Source organism: Hyla sarda, chromosome 1 (assembly GCF_029499605.1).
Source record: "Hyla sarda isolate aHylSar1 chromosome 1, aHylSar1.hap1, whole genome shotgun sequence".
Classification (NCBI taxonomy): Eukaryota; Metazoa; Chordata; class Amphibia; order Anura; family Hylidae; genus Hyla; species Hyla sarda.
The window spans coordinates 21,775,983-21,793,667 of NC_079189.1; the positions used below are offsets into that span (position 1 = coordinate 21,775,983).

The 17,685-nt window shown below is 43.2% G+C and overlaps 1 pseudogene; it reads left to right on the forward strand.

Annotated features, from left to right (window-relative positions):
- The first annotated feature begins 445 nt into the window (after window positions 1-445).
- LOC130366990 (vomeronasal type-2 receptor 26-like) overlaps window positions 446-17,685 on the forward strand; it is a 40,475-nt pseudogene continuing 23,235 nt past the window's right edge.

A 17,685-nucleotide genomic window follows, 5' to 3' on the forward strand; every position in this document is an offset into this window, starting at 1 on the left:
CATTCCTGGGTGAAAAGGTGGAGACAGAAAGGGAGAACTTTATATAACCGGATGTGTATAGGGTAAGTAGAATTCAGCATTTATGAGATAAAGAGCAACCGTATAAAGTATAATAATAACATTTACTATTTCTAGTGGACAATCACTCTTCTACACATTTGATAATTATTATCTGTAATTTTAGTTCTATTGTCTTTTATGCTGATGCCAAGGCCTCTTTCACACTACAAAATTACTCCGTTTTAAAGATTTGTACGAAGTTCCGTCAGAAAATCAGCTGTAAAACGGAAGTTACAAAATCCCATACGGCCGTTAGAAAATCCCATTATAGTCTATGGGATTTTTCTAATAGCTGCTTTAACCCGTTATAGCCCGTTATTAATAACAGCCATTATTTTGTGACGGAAGATAGTAACGGGAGAAATAGTGCATGCAGGCCGTTGCTCAGGTAGTGCAGCTCATCCAGGATGGCGCATCAACGCGAGCTGTGGCAAGAAGGTTTGTTATGTCTGTCAGCGTAGTGTCCAGAGCATGGAGGCGCTACCAGGCCAGTACATCAGGAGACGTGGAGGAGGCTGTAGGAGGGCAACAACCCAGCAGCAGGACAGCTACCTCTGCCTTTGTGCAATAAGGAGCGGGAGGGACACTTCCAGAGCCCTGCAAATGAACCTCCAGCAGGCCACAAATGTGCATGTGTCCACTCAAACGGTCAGAAACAGACTCCATGAGGGTGGTATGAGGGCCCGACGTCCACAGGTGGGGGTTGTGCTTACAGCACATCACCGTGCAGGATGTTTGGCATTTGCCAGAGAACACCAAGATTGGTACAGATGAAAGCAGATTCACACTCAGCACATGTGACAGACGTGACAGAGTCAGGAGACGCCGTGGAGAATTCTGCTGCCTGCAACATCCTCCAGCATGACCAGTTTGGCGGTGGATCAGGAATGGTGTGGGGGGTATTTCTTTGGGGGGGTGCACAGCCCTCCCTGCTTGCCAGAGGTAGCCTGACTGCCATTAGGTACTGAGATGAGATCCTCAGACCCCTTGTGAGACCATATGCTGGTGAGGTTGGCCCTGGGTTCCTCCTAATGCAAGACAATGCTAGACCTCATGTGGCTGGAGTGTGTCAGCAGTTCCTGCAAGAGGAAGGCATTGATGCTATGGACTGGCCGCCCGTTCCCCAGACTTGAATCTGATGCACATCTGGGACATCATGTCTTGCTCCATCCACCAACGCCACGTTGCACCACAGACTGTCCAGGAGTTGGCGGATGCTTTAGTCCAGGTCTGGGAGGACATCCCTCAGGAGACCACCTCATCAGAAGCATGCCCAGGCGTTGTATGGAGGTCCTACGGGCACGTGGAGGCCACACACACTACTGAGCCTCATTTTGACTTGTTTTAAGGACATAACATAAAAGTTGGATCAGCCTGTAGTGTGGTTTTCCACTTTGAGTGTGACTCCATATCCAGACCTCCATGGGTTGATACATTTGATTTCCATTGATAATTTTTGTGTAATTTTGTTGTCAGCACATTCAACTATGTAAAGATGAAAGTATTTCATACGATTAGTTCATTCATTCAGATCAGGATGTGTTATCTTAGTGTTCCCTTTATTTTTTTGAGCAGTGTTGTTGTTTTTGAAGCCTGAATTCTTGTAGGTGGTAGAGCTGCCCATTCATTTTAGTAAAATGCAACAAGATCATGCAAAGTCTTTGGCTGTCTTTTTGAACCACAAGTTTGAGATCTCCCTAGAGGGATAACAAGGGGAAGGAGACTGTGATAGTCACTGCAAAACCATTACTTTTTTCTGTTATCAGCAATGAAGTGTCAACTTGGCCATGAGCTTAGGGTCATTGTCGTGCTGGAAAGTCCATGCGCAGCTTTCATGAAGGAGAATGCAAATTGTTTGTCAACATTTTACATGATAACATTTTACTTTCCTCTTGCTATGACTTTTAACAAGATTCCCCATGGTGCCTATAAAGCATTATCTTACACCTATCCGCATTCAATTTCAGTTGCCAGAGTTCTGAATATTTCTCTATTTTACCTAAAACCTTTCCATCTGGTGTATCCCCCCAAACACAGGGGAAGAGGAACAGTGGTGCAGTTGCCCATAGTGTTGAGCACGAATATTCATAATGTGAATTTTTTTTCGAAAATATTGGCACTTCACGATTTCATGAATATTTAGAATATAGTGCTATATATTGGTAATGATGAATATTTTGTTTTCTTTTTTTTTCTTTTCACTTGCAAATTTTTATGCAAATTTCCCATGCAAATTTTCACATGAAAAAAAAAGGGAACAAACATAGTGAAAATGCGAATTTCACGAACATAGGACAAATAACCGTCAATATATTCACAAAATATTGCAAATTCGAATATGGCCCCTCCCTGCCGCTCATCACTAATAAAAACCAATCAGATTGCTTCTTTTATTTTTCAGAGGCCTTTTCAAAAATTAAATAAGCAATTTGATAAGTTACTCTGGAAAACTGCATTAACCTTATATGAACTTTTGATCAGGGCCATTTGGGTGATTTCTGTTGTCATTGTGATTTAATAAGGAACTAAACAAATATCTGATAAGAAATGGTTTCATATGTTCACTCTCCTCACATAAAAAGCATGGTCAATGATATTTTCTAAATCAATGCCAAAATGTACCAATTTCGCCTGGGTGAGTAAACTTTTCAGCATAACTGTACCACAAACTGAAGCACAGAGAGAGCTTGAGAGGATGATATCGGTTGCTTGTATGGCATATACACAATTTTATAGTGAGGCAATAAATTGCCTTATTTTCTTTATTTTATAAGACCACTCGTTCAGGTTTGTTGCTTGGTGTCATAAAACGTTTTACAAGGGTGTGTTTGTGTAGGGGAGGGGGTTTAGGGCTTCTAGCTACCATAGTAGACCATACTAAGGTTTTGGCTGCAGTGTTTACTAGAGATGAGAGAATCGAAGCTGATGAACCTGAATTAGTTACGAATTTCAGGAAATATTCGATTTACAACGAATGATTCTATCACACAAATCACTTAATTTTACAGCAATCCAGGCTCCAGGCCATTTAAAATGGCAGATCCACATGTCAGTAGATGGGGCAAGAGACGCTGGGAAGGCGGAAAGGCAAGGCGGGAAGGGAAGTAGGCTGGATGACCCTGAATCACATGCAGGAGGCAGCCTATCAGCAACCAGTCACCCCTGTGATGTCAAAGCCCTATATATTCGGATGCCATAATTCCAGCTTCTCACTTCATTACAATACACTGCAGAAGGATCACAGGACACAGAGCCTGTGTGTGTATGTTACAGCAGAGAAAAGCGCAGTCCAGCAGCATTTAACATCCTCCTAGTCACATCAGCATTCTCGTGGACAGAGAGCATTGTTTTTTTCACTGAAAAGGATTTTTACTGCAGCTGCAGGCATTAACCTCCCAGTTACTTTCTTCAGCATAGTATTACAGGGAGGGGCAGAGAGCTGTGTGTTGCCTCATACATTTCAACAAGCTGCATCAACTTCATAAACCTTAGCAGAGGAGGAAGAAATCATTTTTTTTCAGTGCAATTCAGTGTCTTTGTTCCTCAAAAAATCATCTACTGGTTATACTAGTCTGTAGACGGTATAATACCCAGCAGTCCATTCCCAATAATCTTTGACAGAGTCCAATTTTGTGTTCAGTACACAACTTTTTTTTGCTGCAGCACTGTTGTGTACTGCCAGTGATTTATAATTATTTTTTTAAGGGTACTGTACCACAGTTTTCTGCCCTCATCAGTGCATACTGCATACGTACAGGTAGTGTACTATTTTGTACCTGTTAATCTGTCAAGGGCCTATATACTGTGAAAGGACAGACAAAAGTAATCACCGGCTGGTGTTTTACAAAAATACAGAGTTTTTAGGCAAATTGTAGAGCATTTTTTTCCCTCATCAGTACATACCGCATACATACATCTAATTAGTGTACTATTTTGTACCTCTTAATCTGTCAAGGGCCTACATACTGTGTAAGTCCAGGCAAAAGTATTCACCGGCTGGAGTAGTACTCAGATACTTTTTTAAGTGTACTGTAGAGCATTTTTTGCCCTCATCAGTGCATACCACATGCCTACATCTAAGTAGTGCATATTTTGTATCTCTCAATCTGTCAAGGGCCTAGATACTGTGAAGGCTAGCCAAAAGTGCACACCTGCTGCTGTTGTTCTAGACAAATACTGTTTTAAGCATAGTGAAGCATATTGTACTCTCCTCATATACGCACTAAGTATGTCAGGCAGAGAAGTGCCAGGACGTGTACAGAGGAGTGGCAGAGGAATAAATCCTTCAGGCAGAGGTTACAGCAGACTAGGGGTGAATGGCAGCACTGAGAGGCCTGAGCTCCCATTATCAGCTAGCGGTCGTGTCTCGACCAGCAACCCATCCTCCGTCGATTGGTTAACACGGTCATCCACTTCATTACAAGTGACATCTGACACCCCCAGTCGGTGGGTTCCACAGACACAACCCTCAGTTGGCATGGTCTGGGAGCAGTCCCTGTCCTCCCATTGCCTCTGTCCTATACTGTTCCCTCCCTTAAAGAAGTATCTTATGCTGTGGGTTCAGCTCCACTATTCACTGAGGACGATCTAATAGAGAACAGTAAGCAGCTACTGCCCAGCCAAGAAGGGGAGGAGACATCTGCAGTTTCCTCCGCTAGGTGGGCAAGTAGTGATGAGGAGAGTGACGTGGGAGGCGGTGTTGCCAGTGTTCAGGGTCCGGAAGCAGACACTGTTGAGGAACTTGAGGAGGACATCAGTGACGTGCAGACACTTGTTGAAGATGATAAAGCTGATTGCAATTGGGAGCCGGGTGCTTCATCATCATCATCAGGAGAAGAGAGTTGCAGGTTGCCCTTGAGACAGCAGCTGAGCCAGCAAGGTGGTAGCATGGTTGGCAGTCAGCATGGTGGGAGAAGTGGAAATTCTGGAGCCAAACGTGCCCAGGAGAGACCACCTGCTTCGAAGCAGCCTACCTTTCCGGGAGGTAGTGGGACAGGGGTTCCTGGAGACGGCAGCAATAGCAGTCAATTAGTGCGGACTGTTGGTGGGAAAATCAGCTACTCTGCGGTGTGGCATCTGGAGGAGGTTCACATCCGGAGGAGGTTCACATAGCCACATGCAAGATATGTCGGCAGAAGGTGAAGCATGGCCAGGGTCCTAATGTTGGCACCACGACCCTGCGTCAACACATGCTTCGCCACCATAAAGCGGCCTGGGAAAACCATGTCTCTGATGTAGTGGTCCAGCCTGCTGCATCACTCAGTGGCACGCTGCTCCCTCTTTCAGCCAGTCAAGGCCCCACCACCTCAGCTGAAGGGAGCTGTGTGTCATACCCTCCTTCTGTCACTCCAGATCCTCCTTCTCCTCCTACTTTTAGTCAGTCATTCCCCCAACAATCCATCGGCGAAGCCATGTCCAAGATACAACAGTATGCTCCCACTGATCCAACGGCGCAGAAGCTGAATGTGCTCCTGTCTAAGTTATTGGTGCTACAGTCCCTCCCTTTTAAAGTGGTGGACTCTGCACCTTTCAGAGAACTGATGGCTTGTGCAAAGCTGGGGTGGAGAGTGCGAAGCCGACATTTCTTTGTGAAGAAGGCAGTACCAGCCCTGCATAATTTTGTGGAAAAGAAGGTGGTCCAGTCCTTGAGCCTGTCAGTGTGTACCAAAGTGCACGGTAGCGCTGACGTCTGGAGCTGTAACTACAGTCAGGGCCAATACATGTCCTTTAAGGCTCACTTGGAAAGGTCACGCCGCTTCCTCCTCCCAGCTCTCTGCCCGTTGGTCCTGTGACAGTGTGCGACTCCGCCTCCTCATCCTCCACTGTGTCCTCAGCCTCCACTGCCCAGACAAGTCTCAGTGGCCCTTCAGCATACCATCTGTGCAGGGCAGGGCGGTGTAACGCTGTTCTTCATATGGTTTGCCTTGGCAAAAAGAGTCACACAGGGGAGGAACCGCTAAAAGTCATTTGTAAAGAAATCAGAGCATGGCTTACTCCACAAAAACTGGAAATGGGAACCATGGTGACCGACAACGGGAAGAACATCTTTGCATGCACTGTGACTGGGAAGGCTGAGCCATGCGCCCTGCATGGCCCACGTTTCCAATCTGGTTGTGAAGCAGTTTCTGAAGTGTTCCCCCCATTTGCAAGACATCCTAACAATTAAACAGCCACTCGTACACTGCAAAGCACACCCTCCTTGAGCTGCAGCGTCAGAACGGTTTCCCCACAACATAGTCGGATTTGTGATGTTGCCACACGCTGGAATTCCACCCTCCATATGTTGGACCGACTGTACAAACAGAGAAAAGCCATAACCAATTTCTTGATGATCCAAGCGGATAGGGGCACTCCCCTGTGTAACTTCAATGTGAACCAGTGGCAGCTCATACGTGACACCTGCCGTTTACTCAGGCCCTTTGAGGAAGCCACATTATAAGTAAGTCGCCAGGATTACGGGATGAACGATATCATTCCACTGCTTCATTTCTTACAAGATGTGTTGGAAACAATGGCTGGTCAGGGCACTGGAGACTTGGCATCTACACGGTCACATTAGCCCTGTGGGGGTGTAACTGGAGGGGGAATGGCACAGTGGAGCACAGTTTAGGTTTCGCCAAATGGGTGTTTTTTTTTCTAGTAATCTGACAGGAGAAGCAGGAGCAGCCAGAGGAGCTAGAGGGTTATGAGGAAGGTGAGACAGAGGACCCAGATACACAGTGGCAGTATGCAGTGGAGATGGAGGCAGGGAATCCCTCCGAGTAACTTGCACAAATGGCATGATGCATGCTCACCTGCTTGCATAGTGACAGCCGAATTGTCCCCATTTGGCAGCGGGATGACTTCTGGATCTCCACCTTATTGGACCCTCACTACAGCCACAAAATAGAGGCCTTTTTTACACCCACTGAGAGGGAGGACAAAATGACGTACTACAGAGGCATCCTATGTAGTCAGTTGGCCGATACCTATCGGCACCATCGTCCATGCCCTCGCAGGTCTGAATCGGGGGTCCCCCTGCGCTCACCTTCCCCTGCCATGGCTGCTGGGGAGGGGGGGGGTGGCAGGAACAGTACCAGCTCCATCAGCAGCAGCCTGAGTCTACAGTCGCTGATGAGTAGCTTTCTTCACTGCATAGTAAAGCAACTCCTCAGCAGCAGGTAGACCTGGAGCAGGACCTGAACCATCAGGTGGTTGCATACCTTGACATGTCCATGCCAAAACACCTTGAAGATCCGCTGGACTTCTGGGTAGCCAAACTTGATTTGTGGCCTCAAATAGCAGAGTTTGCCCTGGAAAAGCTGTCCTGCTCGGCCAGTAGTGTGCCATGAGAGTGGGTGTTTAGTGTGGTGGGGGCCATCGTCACCCCAAGGATAACTTGTCTGTCCATGAAAAATGTTGAGAGACTGACCTTTGTGAAGATGAATCAGGCATGGATCAGCCAGGATTTCCAACCACCAATGCCTGATGCATGAGAGTAGATTGACCATGGTGCCACACCAACACTTCACAAATATGGATAGTGCCAAACAGATTTAAGGCGCTGCTCCCCAGTTACAAACATTCCTCCGCATCAGACCTTTTTTCACCCACCTTTGTCACTGGGTACTGGTATTGCCACCCACCGTACTACTCCGTCACAAGTCACTTTCAGGACTCCTGATGCTACTGCAGCCACCTCCAGGCTGTCTTATTCAGCCACTATATGGTCTCTTCTCATGCTTCAGCCAACTCCAGGCTGTGTCATTCAGCCACTAAATGTTCTCCTCATTCTTCAGCCACCTCCAGGCTGTACCATTCATCCAATATATGGTTTACTGATGCCTCAGCCAGCTCCAGTGTCATTCAGAAACTACATGGTTTAGTGATGCTGCTGGGCTTAGGAGATTACCTATATCTGTTTATGGTAGCACTTGGTACCATACATCTTCAATGGAAACCTAATCTGCCAACAACTCTAGGCTGTGCCATTCAGACACTATATGATATCCCCATGCTGCCACAAATTCCAGGCAGTCATTCACCCACTATATGGTCTCCTCATACTGATGCCACCTTCAGGCTGTCTCATTCAGCCACTATATGGTCTCTTCTTATGCTTCAGCCAACTCCAGGCCGTGCCATTCAGCCACTAAATGGTCTCCTCCTACTGATGCCAAATCCAGGCTCTGTCATTGTGCTGCCATGTGACATGTGACTCCTTGTTAGATTTGGTCCTTTGTACCCACACGTCGGGGCCCGGGACACTAAAACTTGGGAGTTAAAAGTTCATTTTCAAATCCATCAATTTCAATTTAAAAATCTAAAATTTTTATTTAAAAATCTTAAATTTCAATGGTCTCCTCATGCTTCTTCATACTCCAGGCTGTGCCATTAAGTCACTATATGGTCTCCTCATGCTTCAGCCAACTCCAGGCTGTGTCATTCAGTCATTATATAGTTTACTGATGCTGCTGGGCCTGAGTCTGGGCCAAATTTTTTTTTTTATGGTAGCACTAGCTACCCTAAATCTTTAATTAAAATTTTAAAATTCATCTTTTTTTCTTAGGGATTGTGAAGCCCTGGTGTCTCCTCATGCTTCAGCCAACTCCAGGCTTTGTCATTCAGGCAATATATGGTTTACTGATGCTGCTGGGCCTGGGTCCGGGACTAAAAAATGTTCTTATGGTAGCACTAGCTACCCAAAATCTTCAGTTTAAATTTCAAACTACGTCTCTTTTTTTCTTAGGGATTGTGAAGCCCTGGTGTCTACTCCTGCGGCTGCCAACTCCAGGCTGTGCCACTCAGACACTATATGGTCTCCTCATGCTTCAGCCAACTCCACGCTTTATCATTTAGGCAATAAATGGTTTACTGACGCTGCTGGGATTGGGTCTGGGAATAAAAATGTTGTTATGGTAGCACTAACTACCAAAAATCTTCAGTTTAAATTTCAGTAATGATCTTTTAATCTTAGGGATTGTGAAGCCCTAGTGTCTACTAATGTTGCTGCCAGCTCCAGGCTGTGTCATTCAGCCACTCTATGGTCTCCTCATGCTTCAGCCAACTACAGGCTGTGTCATTCAGCCAATATGTGGTTTACTGATGCTGCTGGGCCTGGACCTAAAAAAAAAATTATGGTAGAACTAGCTACCATAAATCTTCAATTTAAATTTCAAAATTCATCTTTTAATCTTAGGGATTGTGAAGCCCTAGTGTCTCCTCATGATGCTGCAAGCTCCACGCTGTGTCATTCAGCCACTATATGGTCTCCCCATACTGATGCCACCTTTAGGCTCTGTTATTGTGCCGTTCTGCGGCAGTGATTCTAAAAGTGATGCCTGTAATCTGCATGTTATTCTGCATATTATTTCACTACCCCAGCACACTCCATATGTGTGTTAGAGCACAGCTAAGTGTTCTACACCCCTATTGAGGCTCTCTGTAGGCCGGAAATAGCAGTTTGTAATATAGATTTGCCGCAAATAAATTCGGATCGAACCAAATTTTTTCTAACAATTCGGCAAATCGTCCGAATCAAATTTTTCAAAAGTTCGCTCATCTCTAGTGTTTACCTTAATGTTTCTGGTTTTTTTTATTTAGTTTTTTAACTTATAAATTTACTCATTAGCTCAAATAACAAATTTCCCCCCTATAGTTTATTCTTCCTTCTTATAACACAATTGCTGCTGTATGTATCTAGTTACACAGTTGTCTCGTATTATTCCATAGTGCTCACCCCAGAGAATATACACATCTGAGGGCTTTTCTCTTTGCTATAGAAGAAATTAACAATAGATCAGATATCCTTCCCAATGTCACCCTGGGATATCACATATATGACTCTTGTGGACATGAGAATAAAGTTATAAAAGATGTTCTGCAGATACTGTCTGGACACACAGTGACAGCTCCAAACTATTCCTGTATGGAGAATGATGCAGTGGTCGGTTTTATTGGGGATTTACATTCTGGTACTACTCTCCCTATGGCCCAGCTGTTAAGCTTATATGGATATACACAGGTGAGTAAAGTAAGTATCTAAGTGTAAAAATCTACATACAGTATCTGTATCTGATTATTGATACACATGTTGGCCCACATTTATCATTGTAGTGTAAGTGAAAAAAAATGTTACACCTTTTTTGTGTGTGCTGATAATGTGTAGGATCACCAAATTTATTAAATGTTCACCGAGCATTTGATAAATTTTGTGCAGGTAAACATTTTCTAAAATTTCTCTCTTCACATACACTAAAAAGCTATGCCAGGTCTGGGATGGTGTAGTTTTAGACACTTTTCAGTAACTTTGCGCCTTTTTGCGCCTTTTTACAAAAGGCGCAGTTCATAAATCCCTTCTGTATCATGTGTATTGCCAAAATCCGTGGATCGCAACTCAAAATCGGCAGAAATGTGTAAACAAAAAGGCGGAAAAAAGCGCAAATAAACCCTGCTTGCGCCTTTTTGCGCCTCTTGTAGACACAAAAAACAGTCTAAAGACAATGATAAATGTCGGCCGTTATGTCTGTCTGAGTTATTGAATTAACCTGGGAATTGGTATATCCATCTTGTCCACATGACCCCTTAAAGGAGTTATCCAGGAATAGAAGTTTCTTTCAAAACCAGCTCCACGTCTGTCCCCAAGTTGTGTGTGGTATTACAACTTGACTCCATTCATTTCAATGGAACTGAGTTGAAGAACCACACCCAACCTGTAGACAGACAGAGAGTGGTTTTTGAAAGAAGTTAGCTCGGTTTTTCTATTTCTGGATAACCCCTTTAAGGACACAGCCTTTTTTGACCTTGAGGACACAGACAATTTTATTTTTCCCGTTTTAGTTTTTTTTTTCCTTCTTGGGGTTTAAAAGCCATAACTTTTCTTTTTATTTCTACAGACCTTTATAAAATCGATAAGAAAAAACATTTTTGAAACTTTTTTATTTATTTTTTACTTTTATGCAATACATTTTAAGGTAAAACTAATGTTCTCTTTTTTTCTGTGGATCAATATGATTAACCTTAAAGGGGTACTCCCGTGGAAAACTTTTTTTAAATCAACTGGTGCCAGAAAGTTAAACAGATTTGTAACTCACTTCTATTAAAAAATCTTAATCCTTCCAGTACTTTTTAGGGACTGTATACTAAAGAGAAATCCAAAAAGAAATGCATTTCCTGTGATGTCCTCACCACAGTGCTTTCTGCTGACCTCTGCTGTAAATTTTAGGAACTGTCCAGAGAAGCATATGTTTTCTATGGGGATTTTCTCCAGTTCCTAAATTGGACAGCAGAGGTCAGCAGAGAGCACTGTGGTCAGGACATCACAGGAAATGCCTTTCTTTTTTGGATTTCTCTTTAGTATACAGCCCCTAAAAAGTATTGGAAGGATTAAGATTTTTTAATAGAAGTGATTTAGAAATCTGTTTAACTTTTTGGCACCAGTAGATTTAAAAAAAAAAAAAAAAGAGTTTTCCATGGGAGTACCACTTTAAGGATAATGGACAAAAATTAAAGTCCTGCTGTACTGGTACTTAATTTACCAGGACATACAGTACATTTATGTCCTGTACATGAAACGAGCACAGGAACTGCACTCACTTCATGCATGGCAGGTCCCAGATGTTCACCATTTACCCATCATGATCAATATTGATTACAGCATCTGTAGCAATGCAGCGGTTCTGATGGTTGATCTGATCACCCACAGCAGGACTGTGGGGATCAGATCAGCCAAGATAATGGGCAGTGCTAACGGGGGGGTGTGCAGCCTTAGCCAATCATAGCTCATCTCACACACTGAACTGCTCTGGGTTGTTTATAGCAAAGTGAGGGATGAAGTTCTCCCCTGTATAGCTTCAAATGATGTCACGCCTGCTGGGGAATGCCCCTTCCCAATCGGTGAATCTGACTGAGCAGAAAATACAGAGCAAAAGCGATAGACAGAGAGCCGGCACTGTAGTGAGTTTGGGTTATCCAGTGTGTTGCTGAAGCTACGCTGTATGTGAATGGACAGGTGGTGAGGCAGTGATGTCAGGGGTGCGCTTACAGGGAACAAAAAGTGTAGTGTAATACAGCCAGTACATAAAACGCACTCACCCCGTTTCTGCCAAAGAAGAGGGAACTTTATTCCAGGAGTTACATGGAATACAGGAGTATGGGTCGGGAGGAGAAGGAAGGTGAGCTCAGCCGAGCTCGTGGAACAACGGTCCAGTTTCGCGGGTTCTCCACTTGGTCACGCCCACTGGTGATGCTCACGGTGCTTGGTTAAGTACCCTGCCACCGTGGCCAGGGATCATCTGACGCGTCATTGCCAGGCAACGTGACGCTACTGTCAGGCAGCTGCTATGCGGGGTACTCCAGCGCTGCCGAAAGCAGGTACTAACGTCAAGAAGGACGTAATTAACCTGCTTTCGGCAGCGCTGGTGTACCCCACATAGCAGCCGCCTGACAGTAGCGTCACGTTGCCTGACAACTATGTGTCAGCTGATCCCCGGCCACGGTGGCAGGGTACTTAACCAGGCACCGTGAGCATCACCAGTGGGCGTGACCAAGCGGAGGACCCGTGAAAAGGGACCATCGTTCCACGAGCTCGGCTGAGCTCACCTTCCATCTCCTCCCGACCCATACTCCTTTATTCCATGTAACTCCTGGAATAAAGTTCCCTCTTCTTTGGCAGAAACTGGGTGAGTGTGTTTTATGTACTGCCTCATTGGCTGCAGAAAATACAGAGCAATATCAAGGTAGAAAACTAAACAATAATACAAATAAAGGCAGGGGGTGGTTTATCATGATGGGGGCAGTGAACTGGGAGAATTATAAAATTGAACACGATCACGACAGGTATTCTTTAACACCATTTACCAAGATTACTAAGATTTGCCATTTGGAGGCATCCAACCGTTAGAATCTGTCTCTTATAGAAGCCCACAAGGTCTTTATGGTTGCTAATTTTCCTGGTTTCTACAAATCAATTTTAAGAACTGGCTGCCCACTTGCTGCCCCCTTATATAACTGGCCAGTAGTTGCCATTTAATGTTGATCAGTTTTGGTTGATAGCTTGGAGTTATGAATTACTGGTTACAATGAACTTTATATTTAAATGTTCAGTTCTATTTTTGTTCTTTTACAAATTATAGTGCTGTTTAATGTATTTTTCTTCTTTTTGATGGTGAATACTCTAGAATTTATGGTCACAGTATGGACTTGTGTTTTTTTTTCCCTTTAGATCAGTTATGGGGCCAGAGAACCTCTTCTTAGCAATAAAAGACTTTACCCAAACTTTTTTCGAACTGTACCTGATGACAAGATACAATATGCAGCCTATGTGAAGCTATTGGAGAGATTCCAGTGGAATTGGGTTGGGATCATCATATCAGATGATGACAGTGGACGGCGAGAGTTACAGGAGTTGGTCAAACTATTTACATCTCATCAGATTTGTATAGAATTTACTATTCTTGTATCTGAAAATTATTTTAATTATATCCCTCCAGCTTTGAAGGCTTCATCTACTGATGTTATTATTATCTGTGGCTCCTATAGTCTGACTTACATCAAGTTTTTATACAATGTAGCTTCTCTTCTAAAGAACAAGACTCTTATACTTCCAAGTTCATGGTCACTGGCGACGGAACTTATTATTTACAGAGAAAATGTAAGTCCTGGTAATTGTAGTTTAGTGTTTTCAATTCCTATGAACAATATAACTAAAAAAGAGTTTTTCAATATTGTTCAGTTATGCAACCAACCTTCTGATCAATTGCTGGAAGATATTTGGATGACTATATTCCATTGCTATACAGGAAATAAATTAAAGGATTTTCTTATGCCATTAGCAGATCTAAATCCATATCGTCATTGTTCTGAGGAGATGAAACTCAATCAACTGTTTAATTTTTCTGGAGACACAACTCCTTACCAAGTGTATATTGCTGTCTATATTATGGCTCAGGCTTTGCACAAAGTGAACATTTTTCTAAATTACAATAAGAAACCAAATACTTCAAACATTTATGACTATAAAAGAAGGGTGAGTATTGTTAATTCTGGATATTTAATACATTTTATTTTACTGGAAGGAGAAGAACACAAAAATATAAGGAAATAATTTAAAATACATGAATAAATGGGTGATTTTGCCTTGTAATAACACATACTATAGTGCTGGGGTCCTGGATAAAAAGAAAAAAAAAAAAAAAAAAAAAGAAACATATGCTTCTCTACCCCACTGGCCCCACAAACAGATGTAGCGCATATTTTTATGGTCTCCCCCCCCCCCTCACTTTTCTTTTCAACCTACCTCCAAAATAAGTGCTTGATGCAAGACCTTCCCACTCAGCCAATCACTGACCGAGATAGGACAACACTGCTGCCAGTGATTAGCTGAGGTGCAGGAAGATGCTGCCCTGAGTACTCGGTAGCCTGTTGAAGAGAAGAGCAGGGGCCATGTTGTGGGTGTCCGATTAGCTGACAGAGCTAGCCACGATGAAGGATTTAATTCTATAGATGCCTTGATCAACATGCTCACAGCATCTAAATGGTTAAGGACAGGATCATTACTGGCAGGATTATTAGCAGGGTGTCCGGCTACTTATACAGAAGTAGTTAACATTCACCACTATGAAACAAGTGCAGCTACTGTGCTCGCTTCAAAGTTACTTAACACTCCATTGTGCCCTGATGCGTTAAGTTCAGGGCAGCAAGGGTTTACTTGTACATACACATCCGCAACAGGTTATGGTCAAGTGGGGTTACTGATAATAGAGCTATTTTAGGATATCATCTGGTTTGTGATCTTTAGCCATAAAATAAGAGAGGGAATGTATAAATGCTAAACACCTTTAAATGCTTTTTTTTTTTCTTTGTGTATATTTGTTTTGGTATAAAAATAAATTTTCTTCTTTAAGTTTTTATTAAAATTAGTTTTGTAGTTTCTCTTCTACTGCCTTCTTTTTTTTTTTTTTAGTTATTCTTCGGCTGTCTCGAACATCTTCTAAGCTCATTTATGACCAGAGCAAAGTTGACCGCTCTTCTGGTCATAAATCAAATTAGAATAGTGTTCAGGAGAGGATAGATAAGTGCTGAAGACAGAGACAACAAGCTGTTTCTTTGACAAAATCAGACAGAACATCTAGTACTATATGTTAAAAGGAAAATGTTTTAGTAGAGAAACTAAATTAAAGTGGGGCAGTTGCTCATAGCAACCAATCAGGAGGCATTCTCATAGTGGCAAAATCCCATTAAAGTTCAGCCCATCTACTTGAAATGTATCTCATACAATTTGTTGTCTCCTCAACCACCTTGATTAATAAAGTCCAAGGGTTCCCCCCACTACAGCCGTGCGGCAGGTCTGTGAGGCGAGCTCAGGAGCTGTGGGCGCTTCATACCTGTTTGGTCTTGACTGCTGATAGCTAATGCCAGACATTGACAATCAGTTTTAGGTTCAGCATTAATTCTTAAAAAGCCACAACCGAAGTTGATATAAATGACAAAAATCCAGTGCCGGTAACTTAGTGGAGCTAATCAAGTCCATCGCAGCAAAAGCGAGGGATCCTGATCAGCTGAGAGGAAGGGCTCCAATGGTGCAGACAGCCTCAGAAGCCTAATAACACTGACCAATGCTGTGCTATGGCAATAGTCCCATAGGGGTACTAAAAAATTTAGAAAAAAAAAGAAAAAATGTAGTAATAAATGTGAATAAGCCCCTCACCTAATAAAAGTTTAAACAAACCCCCTTTTTATTTTAAAATAAAATAATGTAAAAAAATAAAAAAACATTTACACTGAGTGAGTAAATGTCTAAACTATTAAAATAAAATGTTAATCAAACTTCAGGGCCAATCAAAAAATGCCAAATTTCAGAATTGCATATTTTGGTCAATTCATATACCAAAAGAACATTTTTAAAAAGTGATCAAAAAGTCCCATCAAAACAAAAATGGTACAGACCAAAACTACAAAACTACAAAGTGGACAATCTTAACCCCTTGGGGACGTAGCCCATTATGACCTTAAGGAACAGAGTGTTTTTTGCTAATCTGAGCACTGTCACTTTAACCCCTTCCCGCAGAATGACTTATATAAACATCAGGTTATGCTGGTAGTTCGTGCATCCTGACGTTTATTAAGTCATTCAGTTAACCCGGCGATGTGCGGCATCGCACGGGTTAACAGGCAGAAGTCCTGCTGTTACCAGCAGGAGACAATTTCTGAAAGCCCCCCAAGGACCATCTGTGAATGGTCCTGCTCAGCAATCACTGTGATTGGTCCCTGTGGGGGGTTAAAGTTCAGATCCCTGTCCACCCATAGAAGTCTGGGAAGAGCAGGGGAAGATGACCCCAAGAGCTGCGGGTTGACATACCGCAGGACCGCGTAGGTGGCAGGCAAGTGGAGGAGGCAGCGTCGGCATCAGAGGCAGCAGTGGAGATTGCTGTAATGTGATCTTCACTGCTGCTTCTAGGAGTTTTAAAACTACAACTACCAGCATGCCCAGACAGCCTTTGGCTGTCTGGGTATGCTGAGAGTTATATTTTTGCAACATCTGGAGGGCCACCGTTCCAATCTGTGCATTTCCGGATTTTTCAAAACTACAACTCTCAGCATGCCCAGACAGTTCAAGCATGCTGGGAGTTGTAGTTCTGTGACATCTGGCCCTGTATATGTTGCCGAACAACAACTCCGAGCATGCCTGGGCAGTCTGGGCATGCTTGGAGTTGAAGTTTTGCAACATCTGGAGGGCTACAGTTTAGACACCACAACACAGTGGTCTCCAAATTGTTCTCCTCCAGTTGTTGCAAAACTTCAACTCCCAGCATGCCCTTCGGCTGTCTGGGCATGCTGGGAGTTGTAGTTTTGCAACAACTTCAGGCACACTGGTTGCATAACACTGAGTGTTTGTTACTTAATTCAGTGATTCCCAACCTGTTACATCGGTTATGACATAAACTCACAAACAAAAAACACTCACATGTGACCCCATTTTGGAAATGACACCCCTTAAGGAACGTAACTAAGGGTATAGTAATCCTAAACTACCCACAGGTGTTTGAAGATTTTTTGTTGAAAACGAAACATTTTTTTTTTTCACTAAAATGCTGGTGTTATCCCAAAATTTTCATTTTCACAAGGGGTAATAGGAAAAAATACCCCAAAATTTGTAACTACATTTATAAATACCATATATGCGGATTTAAAGTGCTCTGTTGGCACACTACAGGGCTCAGAAGAGAAGGAGCACCATTTGGCTTTTGGAGAGAGAATTTGGCTGGAATTGAAGGCCAAGTGTGTTTACAAAGCCCCCATGGTGCAAAAACGGTGGATCCCCCCCCCTCCCCAACATGTGACCCCATTTTGAAACCAAACACTCCTCAAAGAATGTAATAAGCGGTACAGTGAGCATTTACACCCCACAGGTTTCCAAAATAGTATGCCATGTGTATTTTTTTTTTTTTTTTTTGCTGTTATAGCACTATAGGGGCTTCCTTAATGTGACATGCCCACCAAAAACCATTTCAGCAAAATTTGCTTTCAAAAAGCCAAATGTGGCTCCTTCTCTTCAGAGCATTGTAGTGCACCAGAAGAGCACTTGATGTCCACACATGGGGTATTTCCATACTCAGAAGAAATGGGGTTACGAATTTTGCGGGGCAA